Source organism: Podarcis raffonei, chromosome 3 (assembly GCF_027172205.1).
Source record: "Podarcis raffonei isolate rPodRaf1 chromosome 3, rPodRaf1.pri, whole genome shotgun sequence".
Lineage (NCBI taxonomy): Eukaryota > Metazoa > Chordata > Lepidosauria > Squamata > Lacertidae > Podarcis > Podarcis raffonei.
The window spans coordinates 45,028,286-45,053,884 of record NC_070604.1 but is presented as its reverse complement, the minus strand read 5'-3'; the positions used below and the strand labels follow the sequence as shown (position 1 = coordinate 45,053,884).

Sequence of the window (25,599 nt, the reverse complement as noted above, 5' to 3'; positions counted from 1 at the left end):
ACAGTTGAGATAAAGTTCATTGCTTCATTAAAGGTGCTTGTTTCAAGTTGCTCTCCATCAATCTTCATCGGCGACAGCCTGCGTGGGTGCAGCCTGCTGTATATGTCAGTTCTTGTGCAGCTCCAGGTTCCTGACCTGAAAATATCAGCTGGACCTGGAACAACTGCAGTGTGCAATCTCTGACAAGCATTTTTGGCTTGCCTGCCTGCGGTGCGACTGTCTCATCACACCCTTTGCAGACAAACATTTTGTCATCCCACAGTTTGTGGACAGCTTCACTAAAGGGGGACTCCGGAATGCGAAAGAGAAAGCACATAAGAATGAGGTACTGTGATGGTACCAGCAATCACACATTCCTGCAATGCGGTGTTTAATGGTTTTCAGCTCATCAAATGTTCAACTGCTGTGTCTGATGGGAGTTGTAGTCCAAAACATCTGGATGGCACCAGGCTGGTGATGGCTGCTCCAGCCTGGCCAACTACTCAAATCTGACTCTGATACCCACCCACTCTGCAAAGCTAGCTGTCTTCTCCTTCTTCATGAGGAAAGTAAGGGACAGGCTAGGAGTGACTAGTAAGCTGAACTAAATATTTAGACCTCTAGTCCATGTTTTATGGACTACTGTATTCTGCTTCATGCAGATTGATTAAACTAGAGGTGATCTTTAGATGAAACTGGTTTTATTCAATGTACATTGCCACTCTGGACTATTCCTGATTCAGCTGGTTAGGTCTGTTTAGAACTGGTTTCATGAGGTGACATAGTTGCCCTTAATGCTTCCTTCGTGTGCGGCGTCATGGCATTTTTCTTCATAAAATCTCTGAGGAGGTTGGATTGGATGTGCAGGAGAGAAACACACACTAATATGGGAGGGGAAAGAGGGGATCTTAGATCAGACTGCTAAACTTGGATTTATATTTATTCTGATGTTTATTTTGTTTTCTCTTGGACCATCATATTCCCTAGGATTAGAATAGTTGAAGCTTCAGATAAACTGGTTTGAGCCATGGTTGCTAATGTTATAGATTGGATGCCTGGCAAGCGGGAGCGCCATCTAGCATTGCCCAACTTGACTAATTCTATTTTGTTATTAAAGGGCTGCTGTAGCTTTAAAAAGCCTTTCCAGGTTTGAAAAGACAGTTCTTCTTATGCAATCTTTGTGTGTGCTAGTGCTAGCTGAAAGCCTTGCCCTTTTGTAATTTGTTCTGTTGGATATTTCCTCCCCCCTGCATTTATATATATATATATTTGTCATTTATAAAGGTTGTCAGGGGCCCATGATGACTGTTGTGTGAAGTGTATGCTAAACATCAACACCCCTTTTCTACTGGATGAGGTTGCACTGTGGTATCACATCTTAGGCTGCTATTCTGAGAGCTTCAGGCAAATGCTATTGTGAGCTGTGAGCCTCTGGGAAGCCCAAAAGGGAAGTCAATGGCCCTCTCCTGTTGTGGCTCCCCAGCAACTGTCACTCCAAAGGATGGTGCCTCTGAACCTAAAGAATGCCTCTCATTGCCTGAGAGCCAGGGTGGTACAGTGGTTAGAGCATTGGAGTAGAATCTGGGAGACCAGGGTTCAAATCCCCATGCAGCCAGAGAAGCTCACTGGGTGACCTTGGGCCAGTTCCTTACCTCTCAGCCTAACCTACCTCACAGGGTTGTAGTGGGGATTAAATGAGAAGCAGAGAGAACCATGTTTGGCACCTTGAGCTCCTCGGAGAAAAAGGAGGGATATAGAGGCAATAAACAAAATAAATAATAAATAATACCATTTCATAGGACTGGGTTGTTTGAAGTAAGATAATGGAATTATCTTGCCCCCAGATCTTTGGGGCAGGTTGGAACAGAACCCTAAAAAAACAAAACAAGACCAAATAAACATTAAAAACAACAGTGCTCCAAGAAGTCAGACAGATCTGTTTGTTGAATGATAAGAGGAGATTCCTGCCAAGCATCTCCAGATCGGAAACAACACATGCCAAATGTTGCTAGCAAGGTGGCTGTGCTGGTCATGAACCAGGAAATCAGAATACGGGCTCTGCTGGCAAAAAACAACAAACCCAGAACAAAACAAAACCCTGACCCTTTGCAGCCTTATATGGAGCCTGTGTGTTTAACTGTAGGATCTGTTTAATATTCAGTGGTGGTAGTTAGTGGTTCCTAGAGCAATGGAGTTAATACCAAGGCATAAGCATTTTACTTCTGCACCCAGATGCAGTTGTGCATACTAATATCTGCTCTGTGCATTCAGCTACGAAAGAAATGAGTTGGCAAGCTTAGCCGGCTTGTAAGTGTAGGGACTACATGGTAGGAAAAGTTATTAACGCTGTTCAAAACATCGCTGTGTGCACTGTAATATGTGTTGCCTGCTTTACGGAGCAACAGAGGAACAGGAAGCCTCAGCGAAATGGTTGCTCAGTGAAAGATGAGGACTTTTTTGATAACAAACACTGATTTAATTTTGCTTGTGTACTCTGCACTGGCAAATGAGATTCCTTTGACAAGAGATGGCAAAAATATCTAGCTACCTTATTTATCATGGTTTCCTGCCCAGTGTTTTTCCAGATTTTGGGGGCTTTGCCCATTTGCTTGCCTCCCCTTTGGTGCACTGCAGCCCAGAAGGGAGAAGTCAGGTCAATGAGAAGCTGCTGCTACCAATGGCTACTAGCCACAATGGCTGTATCAGAGATGGTATGCTTCTGAATGCCTATTGCTGGGAATCACAAGTGCAGTCAGATCCTGCATGTGACTTCCCGTTGGCATCTGATTGGCTACCATAATGCTGGATTAGATGGGTCACTGGCCAGCAGGCTCTTCTTACATTCTCCTTCTTCTTGCACTTGTTATGGCTCACCCCCTTGTAGAGAAGGAAACAGGGCAGCAACAGGAAGGAGGAGGAGAAGCAACAGGGTCAGGAGGCTCTGAGGATCAGAAGTGGGATCTCTGTAGGCAGGGCTGCCCCTTTCATTAGGCAGTCACCTCAGGTGGCAGATGCTATTTTTTTAAAAAAATAATTTTTATTAAAATTCCATTCCATTTATCAAACCAATCATATCCAATCATATTCCCAATTATATCAATTCAAACCACAAAGTCCAAATGTTAAGCCGAATTTTAATTTTTGTGTGGGGGGTACCCATGCTTCGAGTTCGGCAGGAGTCCAATCTTCTTGTATTTCTGCTGCTTTGATGTTCACAGTCCCATCTTCTCATCTCCTTGTCATTATCCTTTTTCTTCTTAATAACCTCCAAGTTGTCTCCACAAGCGAGGTAAAAGAAACAGCCTTGTCTATATTTCTGTGTGAACTTTGAAATGCTTTCCCATAATTCATCTCACATAAATCCAAAGGTCCAAGAGTCCGTTCAAGCGGCAGTCGCCATTTTAGTCAATTCTGATGAAATACAGTCTCAGCGTCCGCTCCTTAATTTTCGCAGACCTTATGCACTATAAATCAGCCTTTCCAGAAGGTTTGTTACCCTTTCAAATTTACGATCCAACCTGATAACAAAACAGTGGCTCATCCTCCCTATGACTGGAAATCTTGCAGCAAGGTCTGCCCCTTAATGGCAGATTGCTTTTGTAACTACGCACAAGAAAGCCTCCATTCTTTCCAGATCTCCCACAGAGTAAAACCTTTTATTAGCATTTTCTGTTTCCACACAGTTTATTTTTCCATCTCACTTGCTGTCAATCATTGTGGCAGTTCTTCTAAGGGGGGGGGAGGTTGTTAGGTAAATCATATTGAAAAGCAGAAAGTCCCCCCCCTTTCTGTTCCGTTTCACATACTGGCATAGTTGTGTTTCTTTGATGTAGTCCTCAGTTCATTCCGTCCATCGCTTCATCCTTTCAGTGGTAGATTTATTTAGCAGATAACACACTCCTGACCTCGCTTGAAGCATGTGTGTTTACTTCTCCAAATTTTCTTCTTCTTAAGCAACGCAGCCAGTTTCGCTCCTGAAAGTAGCGTCCGGGAGTTCCAGGACTCGCACAAGGGCTTTCCGCCCAGTGCCCCCACCCCCTCCTTCTTTTGAACTAGGGGGTGGTTTATGGGCAAACCGCGGGCGAGGCAGCATTTTCCCATCCCCTGGGGAAATGAGGGAGACTGATATACTCCCCATAACCAGCCTCTAATTACCTCGTGCGAGCCGGAGAGATGGTATTGTTGGCCATCTTCCAAGGCGCCCCTAGCGGCCCCCCAGGTGGCAGATGCTAGAAGGTGGAGAGCAATGGCAGGAAGTTGGAGGACCAAGCTGTTCATGCCATATGGCCTTACCTGGCAGCCTCTAAGCTAGCCTTCTGCCCTCATGAAAGGTGGGGGACATTGCCTCATAACCCAGTTGAAGTATATTTCAACACCAATCTGCTGTCAGTCAGCTTCAAATACAACTGTGTCTCTGTGTGCTGTCATTTTGTCTTTTGTCTTAGGCAACAAAATGTCCTGGTCTGGCCCTGCCTGTTGGAGTGGTAGACCTTGGCAGGTGCCTGCTAAAGCTAACCTTTGATGGGACTGCTGGTTCTCATTCACAGCTACTGGGCTCTTCCAGCTATTTGTCATGTGCTTTGAAATGGTGTGAGAGGAACATTTTCATTCCACGTAATTTATGCAGTGATAGAAATAGCAGGTACCTCGTTCTGTGTAAACATTATCATGCCTTCGGTGTGTGAAAACAACAATGAGCCTGCGACTTATTAAGAAACAAAAATTTAAGAAACAACAAATGAAGTTGTCTGGCCGCAACATCAGGCAGGGTGAGGTGGGCTGCTTTGGGCAGCATGTTTTGGGGTATCATTAAAGGACTGCAAATGGCCAGCTCTTTAGATGAGGAGGAGGAGGAGGAGGAGGAGGAGGAGGAGGATTACTCTTCATTTCATTATATAGGAAGTCTTCCCCTTCAGCTATGTACAATTAGAGCACGGCTGACTGTGCATATAACCTGTCCTATGCATCCATAATGCTGATTATGGAGATGGGGAAGCTGTGTTTTGCCCTTCTCACTCAGCATTGTCTACACTGAGTTGCAGCAACTCTCCAAGATTTCAAAGAGGGAGTCTACCAGACCTGGAGATGCTGAGGAGTGAACCAGAGATATTCTCCATGCAAAACATGTGCTCTGTCACTGAGCCATGGCTCTGACTAATGCTCATTGCAAAACTCAATCAGCTAGAAAATGAAATGTGGAGACTTCTGTTTCCCAAACCAAGTTTTATTTTTCACTTTGTGTTATGTTCAGTACAACACAGGAAAATAAAGGGATAATTCCAAATGGAATATCTGCCAGCTGAGTGGCCGCAAGTTTTACAAGAAACCCACTAAGCTGGCAGAATACCAGTTGCACCACTGGTGGGGCACCCTATCAAATTATATCTTCTCATAATCACCTCTTGTACATCTAGCTTCAGGGATAGACCTTAGCATTGCTCAGTTGGTAGAGCATGAGCCTCTTAATCTCAGGGTCGTGGGTTTGAGCCCCATAATGGGCAAAAGATTCAGGCATTGCAGGGGTTTGGATCAAATGACCCTCATGGTCCCTCCCAACTACAGTTCTATGATTCTACTGCTTGTTACTCTCCATTTTACGCTCCGGCTTATGCTCTGGCTTATACCACAGATACAAGACCGCACACCTCATTCTGTGGAGACCCATCCCTGTGTGGTTGTTAACTTGCTAACTCTGGGCAAGTAGGGCCAGCCCTAACATTAGGCAGACATTTCAGGTGGTAGATGCTGGGGACAGGCAGAGCGTATGCCACACATTCTGCCACGTGCCCCTTATACTAGTCTGCTGCCCTCAGATGTGATGGAGGAAGCCAGTGCTGGTGTAAGAATTAGCTGCCAGTCCAGTTACCTTTCATAGAAGGAATTGGGGGCTGGGAGTAGGGGTGGGATGCTACCTCAGGCAGCAAAATGCCCAGTGCTGATGTGCTTTCAAGTTGTTAGCTCCCTTCTGGTGTAAGTATAGGATGGCTCTGCACAAATCTGGGTAAACAAATCAATAGTAATCAAAAAGAGTTTGATTTATTTTTTGAAGTTGTAATTTACAAACATGAAATGGGCTGTTTTAATACTTACAGGCAACAGGGTATGACTAGCACAAAATCCTTACGTTTAGGAACGTGTGGTGATTACATCAACATGCGTCTAGGTTTATGCACCAGGAGTTTTCCCCTCCCCCCTCCCTTGAGCACCAAGGCATTTCTTGTGAAGGAAAACCATTTTTTAAAAAGACCTAATGAGCAGAAGGGGCTGACCTGTTTTGGGTTGAGGGCTGCATTGGCAATCCTCCAGGAGATGCATGACAAAGTAAGGGTGGTCAAAGTGTAAAAGTGGGCATGACCAATTGTTTGTTTAAAGGGTACATTTTGGGGAGGAGAATCCAAAAAAATCGCAGTATGACAGCAGAGGCTTGCAGCAGTGGTCAGTAAAACAATATTGTGATTTTTAAAATAAACCTTTTTTAAAATGCCACATTTGGGGAATCCAGGACCCTGTAAAAACACTGAGGGGATGGGTACAGCCCATGGACTATGGGTTAGCAACCCATGCTTGAGATATGGTTTGGACAATAGCTGGTGTGATAGTAAGATCTGACTAATTGGATTCTATAACAGCCTACCTATATGTTTCATTAATAGTGTTGTGTGCATGTGTGGGCAAATCCTGTTATGACTTTGGGTATCTTGATTAGCATGAATGAGCCTGTTGCTATGGTTTTATCAGACAAACTAATAGATGCACTCAGAGAATTAATAAAAGAATATTAGTATTCCTTGATGAATGAAAATCTCTCTGCTTTGCCATTGGTATGTGACATCTATCACAGAATTGGTGAGGGACAGACAGCTTGAGTACTTTGAATTGGCATGCGGCCAGAGAAAAATAAGAGAATGTTTATTAGCTAGAGTTGGCTTAAACTGAAATAGATTGCATACAGTTTGTCTTTGGTGACCTGCTGCAGCCCTTAATGTTTAGCACTCGTGCTGTGCACTTCAGGAGTCTGCTCCAAAGCGATCTACTTGTACATTTGTAAATAAATATTACAATGACTCCATAGCTCAATTCATTAGAGCATGGTGCTCATCATGCCAAGGTTGAAGGTTCGATCCCTGTATGGGACAGCTGCATATTCCTGCATTGCAGGGGTTTGGACTAGATGCTCCTTATCATCCCTTCCAACTCTACAATTCTATGATTCCCAATGCTCTCTGATAAAAAACAAAGAGACAAGCAACTATTAAATACTGCAGCACTGTCCCTTGACAACTCACTTGGCCAATCACGTTCTCCTAGCCTAACCAAACTCACAGTGTAAGAAAGATAATCAGCCCTTGCTTCCACTCTGTTGGTGAGATAGAAGGTAGAAACAACCACCACTTTAGGATTGCAGCCTAAGATACAATGATAAATCACACACACACAAAAATATACAACACAGCATTAAAAATTCCAGCAGCATGGAAAACACCATTAAATTCTCAAGGAACACCTATAATATTTTAAAACAATGTTAAACGTTTCTTCTTCTTCATTTAAAGGTTTTTCTAAAAATAAAAAATAGCTAGATCTAGCTCCTTCCTAATCTTCTGTGGGTCCTTTGTGCTGTGTGCTAGCTAGCAGTTGAAACAATTAACAGCAACAACAAAACCCTCTCAATTTTTTTTGGTCTGTCTGTTAAAGGAATGCGACATAATTGATGTTGACGTGCTTCCCTGTAGCCTGTAGCCAATATATTTACTCAGCTAATTCAGTAGAACTGTATTACATACCCTCTCTTTCATGGGCTATTAAATTCAGTTTACCTGGCAGAATGCCAGAATATATCACAAAGGTATCGAATCTGAGCCCTGCATTCACTTCTCCAGTGCCCCTAGGCACATCTATTAGTCCTACTAATAAGCAGGACTAAGCCAGTCAGTTCGTAGAAATGAACTCTAAAAGGTCTGCTGCAGATTGATTTGAAATAAGCCCTCTTGCAGAAATATCCCAACTGTGTCCAATAATGGCTGGGCACCACATCTTATGGATGGAACACAACCTGAAAATCCCAGACACAAGCTCTTTGATCTGTAGTGTGAAAGCTTGGGTAGATATATCAATATGCTTGCATTCGTTAGGAATGTAAAACAAGCACTGAAAAGTTTAAAGAAATTTAATACTTTCACACTTTTTGGAGCTTCCTCGGTCAGTGGAGGCTAGGGATGGAGGAGAGATTTGACTCAGTATGCATTTAAATTTTAAGCTATCAAATTCACATTTTCTGAAACAACACAGTGAGCCAACACAGCCGTCCTGCAAATTTTGCACTTAACCAAATTTTGCAGTGCAGTTCTCCCAACAGATAATGTTTACAAAAATGGCTGTATTGGGGAGAAGTGTACATAAGAGTGAAGATGTGAGTGAAAATGGCATGCAGATATGCATTATATTAGGAGAAATTGATTGCTAACATGCATACGTTAGTCAAAACTGCATGCAAAAATGTTTATTGGGAGAAATGCACACTAAAATGCTGATGAATTTTCATGAGGATTTTTTGTTAACTTCACAAATTGCTGCAAAAAGTTTTGATTCATAAACCCCATGTGTGATCTCAGCTTATTTTAAAAACACTCATACCTAGAGTTTTAATCATCATGCTACCTAAGGAGGCTTCAGAGACACCCCAGGGAACTTTGGAGTCTATCTGATAAGGGGCAGCAGCCTGGTAAATAATTACCGTATTTTTCGCTCTATAAGACGCACCAGACCACAAGACGCACCTAGTTTTTTGTCAGGGAACTGCCATCGGAACTAGAGGAGGAGGCGAGGCCCCACAACGATGCTGGAGAGGGGCCAAGCAGGGAGAGAGGCAAGTCTCCTGTTGGGGAAGAAAATCAGCGCTACACCAGGGATAGAGGGGGGCCAATGGGGGAAGCAGAGAGCAGGCTCCGGGACTCTTCACTGGACACCAGCGGGGAGAGCACAGGTCCTCCGCTACCCACGCCCTCCCTGCGCAGAAGACTTCCGCGCAGGGAGAGTAGGAGGAGACTGGGCGTCAAACAACTTTTATGTTGGAAAAGGTTTAAGCAACGCCCACTGACGGATTCTGCCAGCGACTGAACAGTCACGGAGTGGATGGCTGTCCAGCGAGAAATGGTTTAACCAGCCAACCTAGCCCAGAGCGGCGGCTATTTACGCACAAGCAACCCCTAAAGCCATTACATTTTTGGAGGAGGAAAACAAGAAAAAAAAATATTCTGAATCTCAGAAGCCAGAACAGCAAGAGGGATCACTGCGCAGTAAAAGCAGCAATCCCTCTTGCTGTTCTGGCTTCTGGGATAGCTGCGCAGCCTGCATTCGCTCCATAAGACGCACAAACATTTCCCCTTACTTTTTAGGAGGGAAAAAGTGAGTCTTATAGAGCAAAAAATACGGTAATCTCTTATCTGGTGGTGAGTATTTCAAACAGGAAAAAGAAGGGTGCAAGAGAGGGTATACTCTGTTGTGGCCAGATCGCCCTTCCTTAGTTGGCCTGGGATGCAGGGTGGCTGGGATGTGGCTGTCAAAACTCTATGGCCCCTCCCCTAAACCTTTAAGTAATGACATGCATTACTGTAGTCACTCAATGTGTCGAACCAGTGGGCTGGCCAGATGTATAGATTATTTTGAGGAATAATCACATGCCTCTGAAACATTGGCATGTGTGCCCTGCTGAAGTTCCACGATCAAAACATGGCCGCAGCCCAGACCTGGAAATATAATGTAAATTAAATGTGTTTGTTTTATTTTATCTCCATTCTTTTGGGATGCATACTAAATCACGCCCAAGAAAATGGATTATTTTTTTTGCACACAAGATAAACTTGTAAATATGTTCCTGTCTCCAGCACTTGTGCATTATAGATCTTGTGTCTTCAGAAAGATGGATAATCATGGCACCTTGGGAGAGAGAGTCATTCATTTTCTTCCCGTCCCTCTTGAATGCATTCACCACGAATTCTGCAAAGTGGGTGATCCTCATGGGCCAGGATGACAAAATAGAGTCCTCTTGTCCCCAGAATAGCTGTGGAAGTAATATTATAAGATCTGCCCTCATTAGATTAGTGATGAATCTTCCAATTACTGTGTATATTTCTGTTTCCTTTCCTTTGATTAAATAAATATTGCATGATGAGGGCTTACTAAATATAATCAAATGAAATTATGCTATATAAATCATCTGAACACACATTGATTTAAAACGTTTGCCTAGTTCCATGTTGCCTGGGAAGTACTGCTCCTTCATGGAATAACTTGGCCTGATTTCCGTTCCTTCGATTCACATATGGCAATCCGTCTTTGCCAAAATCATGGGGAATAAGACAGCAAAACCTAATGAGCTGTGCATCATAAATCTGTAACACATCTCTTGGATGAGTTCATCCCCTATGCGTACGGCATATATACTAAATTTAGAATCTCAGGCATGCTTGTTATAATCCTATTGTGTGAAGAGGAGGCTGCACACAGGTTCTTTCCCTGTGAGCCTGTCCTGACAGAATGCGCAAAGTGCATTGAAAGCTGCTGCTCCAAAGGGCTCCAGGAACCTTATTTGGGGTCTGAATGTTTGGAGCATATCAAATGACTTATTGACAGGAGTGTTCTCATTAAATTTGTGCTGCTGCTTCCAGTGTAAGGGTTTCCAGTGGTTGTACCTCCAGGGAATCATTTCCACATCCAGTATGAAACCCTAGGATGCAAAGGATTATGGGCACATGTTCTAAGGCACAACTTCAGTTCATAGAGAATGCTGGCTGAACCTATTGGGCCTCAGTGTTCGTCCTTCTTGAACTGAGATTGAGACCTAGAACACACACACACACACACACACACACACACACTCACATACCAAAAAAACAAAAACAAAAATGAGCTGAACTGAAGGTTCTCATGTGAGAACTTTTGCCTCAAAATTAGAAAAGTGTGTGGAAAATTTGGGCCTTCTGAAATGGGAGGCAATTTCGGGGGGACAATTGGACAAAGGCTGCTTTTCTGGCATGTTCATTTTTCTTGACACAGTCTGTGAGTGACGTTATATATATGTAGCTAGCTTTTCCTCCTAGATGCTGTACATTACCCTCCCCTCCTCCTTTTACCCACCAGGTAGACTGGGTTAAGTTAATCTATGCACATCAGCAGCAGTTCTTGTCCATCGATTGCAGGTGGTTGTGCAGTGTACTAGGCCCAGAAAGTGGTGTTGACGTACCTGAAAGGTAGCTTCTTATACTTTAATTGTTGCCTAATTCTACCGCATAAATTACTTTGAGAACTTTTTGAGGCGTAAAAAGTTTTCCCTTTGCAAGGATGTTTTAATATCAGGAGTTCCACATTGTACCTGAACACACAGAATGATTCTCAGCCAGGAAGCTGACAGGACTGCAGTGAGACAATTTGGCGTCTATTGCAAAGTGACTGGAGCATGTCCTTAGAATCATGAAAGACATAATGTGACTTTTCACTGTTCTTATCCTGTTGGTAGAAGACACTGTGCCAGCTATTGCTATGGCTAGCAGACATTTCTGCTAAATAAGCTAAGGGTGATTCAAGGAACTCTTAGTGCTTCCATCTAACTAGTGCTCTATATAGGTCTTTGCTACAACTTTTAGGAGTTCACTTCTGCATTGTCGTCTTCCTCGTTTCCAGTTTTGTGTTTGGTTTCACAGCAGTGCTCTGCTGGCTCTATGATTTGTAAGTGGGTGATGGGACAGGTCCTACTATTTGCAGAGAGTGAGGCGGAAAACTAGAAAAACTTAATGTTTTTAAATTGCCTGGAAGTGAGTGTCTGTAGGAGTTTCTGGCTCAGGTGCCAAAATTATTTGGTTGGCCTTAAATAATATACACCTTGATTTGGGTGTGTTTCATTTGCTGCTTTGCCTCAAGCAGCAAAATGTCTTGGGCAGGGCTTGGTTGGTGATATTTAACAAAGCACAGTCAAAGAAACAATAACAGAAACCAAAGGTGGTGTGGTTTGTTGTGATTAGATTTTGGGATGGAACACCCCAGGCCCAGTAACCTTTTCAGTGGGTAGCCTAGGATTGTTGTTGTGAAGGTAAAATACTATCCTCAAATCCTGAGAGGAAGGGCAGAATACAAACAAAACAAATTAATAAAAATGACTCTTATTAACTGGAGATGGAACTGTGAAGCAGCAGGTGTAAGAAAAGTTAGAATGCTAAAATGTGATAGTAAGGAGGTCTTTCCCAGCATCTTACAATATGAGAAATATGACAAAAAGATGGTCAGTGTAAGCATTTGTGTGGGAGAAATTTGGTTCTCCTTCACAAATGTTAATACATTGTAAATCCGTAAGTCTTATTTGAAACCACATCTTAATATATCCATTTTGCCAAGAAGTTGGCAAACTGCATTCACGATCTCTTAGAAAATACTTGGCCATTACTGAATAATCCCAATTTTTCTCAACCCACTCTTTGATTGCTGGTTTACTGCCAGCCATTAATTGTAAATGCATTGTTTAGCTTCTTGGTTCTTACTTTGTCTTCACATCCTCAGCTCCTGCCTGGAGTGGATGATCCACAGTTCTCCCCTACAGAAATATTGCCGCTTGCCACTCTCATTGTTATATAACACATTCAGAGCCATTGTTGTGAATGTTTACCGATACCTCAGTCTTTAGAAGAGTTTCTGTAAAGGAAGAACAGAAATGGTCAAGCATCCTTTGGTCTCAAAGAAAACAGAACACACTCAACAGTAAAAAATAAAATAAAATAAATAACAGGCTCAAAGAAGACAAAATGCACTCAGCAGTAAAAATAAAATAAAAATAAAACAAATAACAGCAAAACACAATGGGGGTGCTTTTCAGATAACATAGCTAGATTTTTGGTGCTGTTGTGGCTAACGCTACTTTCGTTGCTGCTGTTGCTGTTATTATCACGAAGAGAGTCACAAAAGCTTTTAAGAAGTGTTCGACATACAATATCCAATCTCTTCAGAATGATAGTCATTACCTAAGATAAGATGGGGAAACAGCACTATGAGGCTAAGAGCTTTATCTCTATAGCATACTCTGTATCTTTAAGAAACATTTGAAACATTCTTTCACTCAAAGAAATCTGGGCACTGTAGTTTACCCCTCTCAGAGCTGCAATTCCCAGCAACCCTTAACAAACTACAGTGCCCAGAATTCTTTGAAGGGGGAGAGATTGTGATTCAAATGTGTTTTAAAGTTATAGTGTATAGACACAGCTTATGTTTCAGCCATTTTTATTTGAAATTGTGGCCAATATAAGGACAGAGAAAGGTATTGAATACTCACACATATATAGAAGACACTTGCTATATTCACTGCCTTGAAGACTGAAAAGTCCCAAATAGCCTGATGGCTTTTCGTCTCCTCTCTTTGCCTCAGGATCTGTCCCATTCTGAATAAAATTATGCTATAAAACAGGCATAAGCAAACTTGGCCCTCCTGATGTTTTGGGACCACAACTCCCATCATCCCTAGCAAACAGGACCAGTGGTCAGGGTTGATGGAAATTGTAGTCTCAAAACATCTGGAGGGCTGAGTTTGCCTATGCCTGCTATGAAATATAGGTAAGTACCGTAACACAGAGTTGCCTCATTAAATTAAGAACAATTGAGCAGGAAAGCTTCAATCTTTGGTCTGTGTTTAGAAAAATGAAAGTTTCTGGTTTAAATGTATGTGTTACTGTAAAGGGCAAGAGATGATGATTTCCCTCCTGTGCTGCAGTTTAAATTCCCCACGGACCCACCCTCTGGTAGGGCCCTGCCCAGCGCCATTGGTGTGTCCAAGTGCCAGCGAGGAGGGCACCAGTCTCTGGCCCTCGGCCGGATCACCATGGGGCCCTTGGCCTGGCCACAACACCGCCTACCGAATAAGGTAAGCAGACCTTTAAAATAAAATGAAAAGAGAACCAATTTAGGGTACTCTCTGCTGAGCAAAGTTGATTTCTGTGCATTTTCTCCTCCATCCCCCCCCCAGGGGTTGCCATACACAAAACCATTCCCTCCCCCATTTTTAATGTGTTGCCCAGGTAAGAGAGAGAAGACCACTGCCATGATCCTAGAACTGGAGGACTTCCATTTTTAACCCATTATTCTTTTGTGCTCTGTAAGACAATTGTAATATTTTCCAAAGGTTGTTTTAGGGTTCCTTTGGGCAGTTCTGAGAAATGAGAGTAGGGGGACACACCATTTTAAAATTAAGGTTCTTCTAGAAAACAATCAATGTTTTTTTCCTACAATTATTTTTCTCTGGGAGTCTATACAAGATTGTAACAGCCCATTTGCTTCACTCGCATAGTTACCATAAAGGAATAACTGTTTATAAGAGATAACCTGGGCACTTGTGTGAAGGCATTCTGAATTATTTTTCTTATCAGCAGTGTGGGCAATTTGTCATAGTGGAGATGTGTTTGCCAGCCTTACACCTGGGTTTCTGACAGGGCTGAGTATCCCACCTACAGTGCTGCTTCATCTTACCCTGTAGGGAATCTGCTTCTGATTATTGCTTTGGCCAAGCCAAAAATGGAAGAAGGAACATTTCTGTGTCTCAACAGATTCTGCCATTCAGTGGGAGAAACTGTTTTGCACTAGGACAATACAGTAAATAATCCTTGGTGTGGTAAGAAGTGAAAAGGTGGGTTTTCTTTTAATCCCTGTACCTGGGGGGATACCTTCTGAATGCAAAGCAGATGCTATACTGCAGAGCTACAACCCTTTCTTATGAATAAACTCTTTCAATCAAACCTGTAGTTTGGTTCACAAAGCCCATAGAAAGACTGGCCACTTTTCGAACTGGCAACAACCACAGACCCCAGCCTGCTTCCAACTTCTCCTATGTATGCAGAGCTCAGAGGGAGGGCAAGGGTAGCGGTGGCTATTTGCTCACCTCACAACATTCTAAGATGGTTTCCAGCCAAAATGCACCTCTAATGTAGCAAATGGTCAGCCTTCACTGAGGTGGCTGTACTGGGCGACTGATATGTGAAGCATGCCACACAGAAGAAGACTTCTTCCATGTTCAGATTCAGGCCCATTAGAAAAACCAGGGTTGACAAAGTGCTACCTCCAGTAACACACCCTCCAACACACTGAGATGAAAAACTGGGATGCACATCTTCTGGAGCTGAACTCCAGTACAAGTCACATGGCATGGGCGAGACCGCAGCCTTGAAAAGTGCTTTTTTCAGGGTGAGATTGTGGTGCCCCAAAATGCACATTTTTGTGTGCCTTGCTGTCACACAAAAACATGGGATCTCCTAGTCGAGATAGTTGAGGGAGATGCAATAATTACTGCAAATTTCACAACAGAAAGCTGAAATCATAGCACTAATTTAGGATCGGTTTAGTGCAGAGTGAAGTAGGTTTATTTGCTACAGTGCGGTAGGCAAAATTCGGTTTATTAACAACAACATCATGTGCCTTCCATATGCTTTACAGTGGAGTCATGACAGATCTTTCAGACTAAATCCATATGATTGATTAACCCAATTAACTTGCCTTTTCATTCAAAACGCGATCCTGGTTTCTGGGCCATCTAGTGGTGGAAGACAGATTGATTTTTGGTTGCTATTCAGAACCCCATGAAAGGATGCAATAAGATAGCAAGGATGCAGCCTGCTGAGCACGCAGGATTTTAAGGCAGCAGGTTATAGAAATTGCACCTGAAAGATGGATAGATGTCAGGGAACTGCCATCTGAGACTAAGGAGGTGAAAGGGCTCATGGAGGGTGAGAGAGACCATTCAGCGGAGGAGGGGACCAGCAGGGGGAGAAGTGGAGTTCCAAGGGAAAGTGAGTCGGAGGGAGGGCTCAGAGACACTTCAAGCGGGAGCAGCGGGGAGATTTCAGGACCTCCTGTAGGGACACCCACTCCTCGGCGGAAACTGTCACGCCGAGAGTCCAGAAGACGCGTTTCCGTTAAGGAGCTTTTATGCTGGAAGAAGTTCCGTAAACGCCCACTGTCCGATTCAACGAGCGATTGATGGAGTCATGTTTAAGGAGCTCCATCACAGACAGAGGTTTGGGGACTTAGCCAAACTCTGAGGGATTAGGATTTTACGCACAAGCAGCTCATCATCCCATCACAGCAATCGGACAGTCCCTGAAAGCAGCTTGTGCAGAGAGGCATCATGAGTAACCCAGCCGGAGCCGGAGGAGCAGCAGGAGCTGGAGAGGGTCCAAGCCTGGAAGAAAGGTACAGAGTGTTGGAACTCCAGCTAGCAATGCAAACGGCGAGGCTAGAAGAAAGGAGGGCGCAGGATGCAGAAAAGGCAAAAGGCGCTACACTAGCAAGAAAGATGCCAGGAATGGTGCAGAAGTTTGGGGGGGACCCCAGGAACTACCAAGCCTTTAGGACAGAGATGCAGTATGCTCTTGAACTGCAGTTTAATGACTTTCCCGACGAGGCATCGAGAGTGGCGTTTGTGATTGGCCATCTCGAAGGAGGGGCGAGAGATTGGGTCAGACCCCTGATGGCAGGGAATAGTGACATGCTGAAGGACGCGAGGAAGTTTTTTCGCGCCATGGATTTGATGTTTTCCAGCGAGATTGAACAGGGGCTGGTGCGCAGACAATTGATGGCGTGCAAACAGGGGAGCCGATCGGTTCGTGAGTACTGGACTGAGTTTACAATGTTGATACATAGATTGGGGTGGGACCTTTCGGCGGAACCCATTCAAATGCTCTTTGAAGAGGGGCTTTCTTCGGCGGTGAAAGATGAACTTTCCCGGGCGCCCAGGGCGGAGTCTATGGACCAGCTGACCAAATCAGCGCTGACCATTGGAGCACGCCAGGAGGCAAGAGCCTTGGAGAAGCGGGAGGGGAAAGGAGAGCGTTGGAGGGATTTCCGCATTCCAGAGATTCCAGAACCAAGTTTCCCGCCAGGAGAGCCGATGGAAGTTGGAACAGCGCGCGCGCGCGCAGTTTCAAATCCCAGTGAAGGGAGGAAGAAGGAGGGAAAGAGCGCCAAGAAATGTTATCTCTGCCAGCAGCCAGGTCACTTTGCCAGAGTCTGCCCGCAAAGAAAGGAATGGCAAGGGATGGCTGGAGCTGTTGGGGGGAAGGAGGAGGAAGTCCAGGAGCCAGTAAAAGCCAACGCCTGTCTGCCTCTGTCAGGGCACTGCAGACAGGCCAAGGAGCAGTAAAAGTGCCCACTCCGGAACCTCCAAGACCAGCCCTAGTAATAGAGGTGTTGCTAGAGCTGGCAAACGGATACCCACTAAAGACTAAGGCGCTGCTGGACTCAGGCAGCTCCTGTAATTTTATGAGCAAGGAGTTTGCAGCTGAACACCAGATACAGACACTCCCTTTAAGCAACCCCCTGCAGGTCACCACGATCGATGGAAGGGAGCTGCTGGGAGGAGAAGTCAGCCTACAAACCGTCCCAATGGTTATGAGGGTGGCCAGGCACACTGAGAGGATAGCGTTCAATGTAGCCACCCTGGGAGGGGCTCCAGTCATTTTGGGAATGAGCTGGCTAGCGTTGCATGACCCGCTAGTGGGCTGGCATCAGAGAGTGGTCTCCTTTGGGTCAGCACATTGTCTGGAACACTGCAGAGAGGGAAAGGTGCCAGAAGGGGCAAAAGCCTCTCTAGCAGGGACGGAAGTGGCGGACAAAGGGAAGGTGCCCAAACAATACGCTGACCTGAGCAAGGTCTTCAGTGAAAGGGAAGCAGATAAATTACCACCGCACAGAGACTTTGACTGCCAAATTAATCTGGTCCCTGGAGCCCAGCTCCCCGTGGGCAAGCTGTACGCCATGTCAGACAGGGAAATGCAGGAGTTAAGGGAGTTTATTGATAAAAACCTGAAGAGGGGCTTCATCAGAGAGTCCAGAGCGGTGGGGGGGAGCCCAGTGTTTTTTGTGGACAAAAAAAACACGGATAAACCGAGATTGGTCGTGGACTACCGGGCCCTAAATGCCGTGTCAGAACCAGTGACTTTCCCCATGCCCAGGATTGATGACATTTTGACCAGGGTGAGGAAGGGAAAGATATTCACGAAACTGGACCCGAGAGGAGCATACAACCTGATACGAATAAAGAAGGGGGATGAATGGAAAACCACCATGTTCACCCCTTTGGGGGCGTTTGAATATCTCGTTATGCCATTCGGATTACAATCAGGCTCCGCCTGTTTTCAATCGCTCATGAACCACGTACTGGGACCTTTGCTCTACAAGAATTGCGTGGCCTTCCTCGATGACGTGCTGATATATTCAGAGAATGAGGAGCAGCATGTAAAGGATGTCAGGGAAGTGCTGAGCCAGCTGCAAGCAAACCAGTTGTGGGTGAAATTGGAGAAGTGTCAGTTCCACACCAAGGAGGTGGAATTCCTGGGGTACCGCTTATCAGACAAGGGATTAGCCATGGATCCAGGGAAGGTCCAGGCGGTGCTGGAATGGAAGACACCGAAAACGAAAAAAGATGTGCAAAGGTTCTTAGGGTTTGGGAACTTTTACCGTAAATTCATCAAGAACTTTGCCCACTTAACGGCTCCCATCACGGACTGTCTAAGCAGCAAGAAGAAATTCGTTTGGACGGCGGAGGCGGAGCATGCTTTTGAGGAATTGAAAAGGGCATTCGCTTCGGAAGAACAGCTCCTGCATGTGGATTTACAAAAACCCATGAGAGTGGAAACTGATGCCTCAGACCGGGCGGTGGGGGCGGTGCTGCTTCAGCCATTGGACCACTTTGACTGGATATCCCCAGCCGATGTGGACAGACTCCTCCGAGCTGGAAAGCCCACCACCTGTCCTCTTGACCCGTGCCCGTCTTGGCTGATTAGAGCGTGTCCAGACGAGGTGTGGGCCCTCCTGGGGGATATCATCAATTTGTCCCTTGGCACGGGGACATTCCCAGGGGAACTGAAGGAGGCAGTGGTGCGCCCGCTCTTAAAGAAAACATCATTAGATCCTTTAGATCTATCCAATTACCGCCCGGTTTCGAATCTTCCGTTCCTGGGTAAGGTGATTGAGAGAGCGGTTGCTGAACAGCTTGGTGGGTTTCTGGATGAAACATCGGCTCTGGATCCATTCCAGTCTGGCTTCCGCGCTGGTCATGGGACCGAGACAGCTCTGGTTGCCCTAACAGATGATCTTCGTAGACAGCTGGATCGAGGCGGGTCGGGGCTGCTGATTCTTCTAGATCTGTCAGCAGCTTTTGACATGGTCGATCATGAACTTCTGGACCACCGCCTTGCCGACGTGGGGATCCAGGGCACAGTCCTTCAATGGCTGCGCTCGTTTCTCTCTGGTCGGGGACAGAGGGTGGCGCTTGGGGGGGAATTGTCATCGCGCCACTCCTTGGTGTGTGGAGTACCTCAGGGTGCGATAATCTCCCCAATGCTTTTCAACATCTTTATGCGCCCCCTCGCCCAGCTTGTCCGGAGTTTTGGGCTGGGTTGCCATCAGTATGCCGATGACACCCAACTCTATCTGTTGATGGATGGCCATCCTGACTCGGCCCCAGACACACTGACCAGATGTCTGGAAGCTGTGGCTGGATGGTTACGTGGGAGCCGGTTGAAGCTAAATCCTTCGAAGACAGAGGTCCTGTGGCTGGGACAGGACGATATGGGATTGGGGGGGCAACTCCCATCTCTTGCGGGGGCGCAGTTAGTGCCAGCACCGTCCGTTAAGAGTTTGGGTGTAATCTTCGACACCTCCCTTTCCATGGAGGCGCAGATTGCAGCTATAACAAAGGCGGCATTTTTCCATCTCCGCCAAGCTAAGCAGTTGGCTCCTTACCTCTCTCGCCCTGACCTAGCCACTGTGATCCACGCGACGGTCACCTCCAGACTGGATTATTGTAACTCGCTCTACGTGGGGCTGCCCTTAAGACTGACCCAGAAACTCCAGCGGGTGCAGAATGCTGCAGCGAGACTCCTTACGGGGTCTTCGCTGCGAGATCACATTCATCCGGTGCTATATCAACTGCACTGGCTCCCGGTGGAGTACAGGATCAGGTTTAAGGTGCTGGTTTTAACCTTTAAAGCCCTATACGGCCTAGGACCCTCGTACCTACGGGACCGCCTCTCCTGGTATGCCCCACAGAGAAACTTACGGTCTTCAAATAAAAACATCTTGAAGGTCCCAGGCCACAGAGAAGTTAGGCTGGCCTCAACTAGAGCCAGGGCTTTTTCGGCTGTGGCTCCGACCTGGTGGAACACTCTGTCACAAGAGACTAGGGCCCTGCGGGACTTGACATCTTTCCGCAGGGCCTGCAAGACAGAGCTGTTCCGCCAGGCCTTTGGCCAGGGCACAGCCTGACTGCCTCCCTCGGCAATCTTCGCGGAGCTCTGGCCCAATGGTGGCCAGTGGCTTGAATTTAATTAATTTATAATGAATGATTTTAGAGTGTTGTTTGTGTTGTACTTTTGTATTGTTTTATTGTTGTTAGCCGCCCTGAGCCCAGCTTCGGCTGGGGAGGGCGGGATATAAATAAAATTTATTATTATTATTATTATTATTAAGTCGGAATGGAGACCGTGTGCCTTCTTTTCGCGTAAGCTGAACAAATCCGAGAGGAACTACACGGTATATGACCGAGAACTACTCGCCATTCACGAAGCGTTCCGGAGATGGAGACACTTACTAATTGGCGCACAACATAAGGTGCAAGTGTGTACGGACCACAAGAATTTGGAGTATTGGAGAACGGCACGGGTGCTCAACCAACGACAAGTGAGATGGGCCCAGGAGTTCTCCAGATTCCATTTTGAAATTTGCTATGTGCCAGGTCCAGAAAACATCAGAGCGGACGCTCTCTCTCGCAAACCTGAATATTTGGAGGGGGAGGGAGCGCCGGAAGAGAGACATATTATCCCAGAGGACCACTGGGTGTGTGGTGCGGCCTGGGTGGGGCAAAGAGAACTGGTAGAGGGAACGGTAAATGATGAGTACGCCCAGGACAAGCTCAGAGGTCTAAGGAGAGAGGGAGAAGACCCCGGGGGTTTTGAAGAAAGAAACGGGACATTGTATTACAGAGGGGCGCTATATATACCCGAAGGGGAATTGAGGGGGAGAGTACTCAAACAGCTGCACGACAATCCCACAGCGGGGCATTTTGGGCAACACAAGACCATGTGGTTGGTGACCAGGGAGTTTTGGTGGCCCAAGGTGAGGGAGGATGTACGGGAGTATGTGAGAAGGTGTGACCAATGCCAGAGAGCCAAAGGAGAAAGGCGGGCACCAGCGGGGTTATTAGAACCGTTACCCACACCAGAACGACCGTGGGAGGCGGTGTCGATAGATTTTATGACTGATCTGCCCAAATCCCAGGGGAAAACCGCCATACTAGTCGTAGTAGACCTGTTAACTAAGATGGGTCACTTTGTAGCTTGCTCACATGCAGTCACGGCGGAAGAAACAGCGAAATTGTTTGTAGAACATATTTTCAGACTGCATGGCACCCCCTTGAGGGTGGTTTCCGACAGAGGGAAACAGTTCACGTCCAGATTCTGGAGGAAACTTATGAGCTTATTGCACGTAGAGGTCAACTTTTCGACTGCCAGGCACCCTGAGACCAATGGGCAGGCGGAGAGAGCAAACGGTATTCTCCAACAATACCTGAGGTGTTATGTCAATGACAGAGAGAACGATTGGGTCGAAAAGTTGGCACTAGCGGAATTTGCTTACAATAATGCTGAGAATGTGTCCACCGGGATGAGCCCCTTTTTGGCTAATTATGGGTGCCACCCCAGGGCGTTTCCAGGGGAAGGAGGGGAAAGATGGAGTGTTCCGGCCGCGGAACTTTTTGTAGAAGAAATGGAAGCGATCCATCGTCAACTCCAACTCAACTTAGAAAGGGCCAAGGAAGAATATAAGAGGCAGGCAGACAAGAGCAGAAGGGAAGGTGAAACAATTAGGGTGGGGAGTCGGGTCTGGCTATCAACCCAAGGGTTGCCGTTCAAGGGGGGTTGCAAGAAATTGAGACCCAAAAGATTGGGACCATTTGAGGTCATCCAACAGGTCAACCCAGTGGCGTTCAGACTCCGGTTACCGAACCACATGAAACTGCACCCAGTATTCCACAGGTCATTACTGTCACCATACAGGGGGGAAGGTGAAGGGGTATCCACACGGGGGCCAGCCATAGAAGAAAGGGAAAGCCGCAACCATGTGGCGGAAATCATCGACTCCAGGTGGAAGGGTAATCAGGTGGAGTATTTGGTCGCGTGGGAAGGGGAACCGGAGTCGGAAAACACCTGGGTGAAGGCAGAGGAGGTCCGTGACGAGATCTTGATCGAAATGTTTCACCAAAGGTTCCCCAGGAAACCTCAGCCAATAGCGAGGTTTCGGAGGGAGTACTTTGGCACTACCGACGATGAGGAATAACTGGAGGGATTCAGGGAATCGGAGTTGGAAGGAGGAACAGACTCCGATGAGGAGGAGTACTTGGAAACCGGAGACGGCAAAAGGTGGAGGGAAGTGTTCGAAACTTCGGAAGATGAGGGAGGTTCCTTCAGGGGTTTTGCTCCCTCGCCTCCCGCAGAGGAGGGGAGGGAAGGGGGTGAAGGGGGCCCTGGAGGGGAGGTGGATGTCAGGGAACTGCCATCTGAGACTAAGGAGGTGAAAGGGCTCATGGAGGGTGAGAGAGACCATTCAGCGGAGGAGGGGACCAGCAGGGGGAGAAGTGGAGTTCCAAGGGAAAGTGAGTCGGAGGGAGGGCTCAGAGACACTTCAAGCGGGAGCAGCGGGGAGATTTCAGGACCTCCTGTAGGGACACCCACTCCTCGGCGGAAACTGTCACGCCGAGAGTCCAGAAGACGCGTTTCCGTTAAGGAGCTTTTATGCTGGAAGAAGTTCCGTAAACGCCCACTGTCCGATTCAACGAGCGATTGATGGAGTCATGTTTAAGGAGCTCCATCACAGACAGAGGTTTGGGGACTTAGCCAAACTCTGAGGGATTAGGATTTTACGCACAAGCAGCTCATCATCCCATCACAATAGAGTTAGGCTCTTTTTGCATCCTTCATCAGCCTGGTCTGTCTTGGTGTCTGCGGTGCAAGGGAAGAACTACATCCGTAAAAGAAAATGTGCCTACAGGTAATGAGAGCAAAATAAACATGTACTGTATCATGTCAGTTACATGTATGTGTAGATCATACATTTTCCTCCTTAGGGATGTGTATTGTAGTTTTCCACTATTCACTTGTTTCCCTTATAAAAAGAAGAGCTCTGATTTATACAGAAGTGTGCTCTTCTCCACAATTAATGCAACACCCTTATCATTGTATCTGAACACAGAAGTTTTCCTTCTGTTTATTAAAAACACTTTTTAATCCCCTCTTTCAATTTACAAATTCAAAATAAATAATGCACACACAATTTAGAACACAAAACAGATTAAAAAGAATAAAATCAGCATACAGAAGCATTCTCAGGATTAAATATTTAAGAAAGGATAAAAAAGAAAGGAAAATGCCTAATACCTAAACATAATTAAACCTGATTTCTGATAAGATGGGTATGCTGTGGCTTGTTGGTTTCTTAAGTCCAGGAATGAGATGAGCAACAGGTTGAAAATCACATTGAAGTAAAAAGTCTGTAGTCCAGAGGTACTTCTGGTTTCTATCTTGTCACTGGAGACTCAAATATCTGCAGTGGCACAGAGTGTCTTTCCCAGCTGCAGTTGGTTTGCTAGCTATGGCTGTTAATGGTCAGAATTAGCATGTAACATTGGGTAGAAAAAGAGCTCAGGTTATTCAGTGTGGGAGAGTGTGGAGCAGTTTAGAAAGAATAACTGGAACTGTGGAGAAGATGGATGACTTTAAAGTGCTGCAGGACTTTGCAAGCAACTGAATTCAAGATTTGGCTTGTGAACTTTGGCACAAGGACTTTGTAAGCAAATAACCCTCTCTGGGCTCAGAGAGTGAAGACTACTAGTAATATCTGATAATAGTGTGTGTATATAAAGTGAATGTATGTGTTAGATAACTCTGTATATAGAGTGTTTGTTTGTGTTAGATAATTCTGCTAAACAGCTGTTTCCTGTGGTGAGCTTAGCTGTTTGACTGAGCTTCAGCAGCACACACCCAACATCCTGAGGTAGGAGAAGAGCTCTTCACTGTCTGGTATCTATAGCAAACAGGAGATGAAGAGCACTATGGAGAAGAAAAGCGACGAAAAGTATATAATGGGGATTTGGGGGGTCTTTAAGGGGAATCTCACACTATATTTATGATCTCATTTCTTCAGCTATGGCCAAATACTTTTAAAAATTCTGCCTGAGACAGATGTTGAGGGGTTTTTTTGCAGCAAAATCGGTGTGTCAGAAGTGAATTATGATCCACATGAACAAATAAAACAACATTGGTTTTGATGGGTTCTTTTTCCATTCAGCCAAATGCCTCCCCTTTTACTTGCACGGAGAGCCATGCTAAATGAAAGGCATCCCTTGACTTTTCCTAGGGCCATTCATTACTTTGTCATGCTTTGATCGCCCCTCATTTTCTTGGTCTCCCTTTAAGTATAGCTGAGCTTGGTGTTTCCATTTTCCCTGCAGACATCAGCTTTTCTGTTACTCTAACAATTTTTGTTGCCTTCCCTTTTATGTTGTTTTCTGAGCTAAGAAGAGCAGCAGCAAGCCTGGTGTCTCCTAAGAGATTTGGATCATTAGCTGATGCACCAGCTCCTCCTACTTCAGCTTGGATGTTGTCATAGAAAGCTTAGAGGACAAGAAGATAATGGCAAGAGGAAACTCTTGACTCCACCCAGATACAACTAAGTCCAGTGCCACCTAGAGACAAAACAATATAATGACACTACCCCCTGCTTTATTTGAGGAGCCTCACAAGTTTATAATGTGTTGCAGACTACAGGTCCCTATGCCACATATTTTGCAAGAAATGTATTTTTTTTAGAATTTCTTTCACAGATTTTTATTGAGATCATGTTTTATTGAGATCCTTCTGTAGTTACCATGGTTCCAACTGTGCAGGATTCAGAAAAAGAGAAAGATTAAAACTAATCAATCTACAGCAACAATAAGAGAGACAGGGACATATTTTCAGTGTTTTAAAAATATGACAGTGGTAAAGTCCAACGTCCTGATGTCTTGATACACTTCTCATTCTAATGCTGTGTTATCACCTTCCCTTCCCAGTGTCATAATTCCTTGTTTTTTTAATGCAGTTTTCTAAACCAGTCCAGAGGGACTGAATATTGAATATTCTGGACTCCGAGACAATAGGAGGGATAAGGTTTATGCATTTATGAGGAAATAAAAGGAGAAAATTGGTGGCAGGCAGATTTTTCTTCTTGAAGCAGTTGGCTTGAGCAAACATTAAAGTTCTTCCCTTAGGAGATGGTTTATTTACTGGAGGGCAGGTGAAGAGGTCAGAGTGCAGAATCCCTGCACTTTAACAGCTAGTTGTCACCATCATCTACACATTCATGAATTTCTGACATAAATGCCTGCAGCAGGGTGCAGACATCAGGTGGTTCCCTCGCCCCCTTCCCTTTCCTGGGTAATTATTTCATAGTGTGAGCTATTAAACACCCTCATTAAAAAGATACTGTTTTACAATGAGCAATTAAAGTTAAATTTCAACCCTGTCCCGTCGCCCCCCCCCGTAAGAGGCTGTGGATGAGTCA

At 45.4% G+C, this 25,599-nt stretch overlaps 1 protein-coding gene across 1 annotated transcript in view; it reads left to right on the top strand.

The window, feature by feature from the left end:
- The window catches only part of LOC128410331 (BLOC-1-related complex subunit 6-like), a 212,799-nt gene extending 190,356 nt beyond the window's left edge, over positions 1–22,443 (top strand). Inside the window, exon 2 of the mRNA XM_053381445.1 lies at positions 22,433–22,443. The gene's annotated coding sequence lies outside the window, so the exon portion shown is untranslated. The remainder of the gene's footprint in view (positions 1–22,432) is intronic.
- Positions 22,444–25,599: the final 3,156 nt, after the last annotated feature.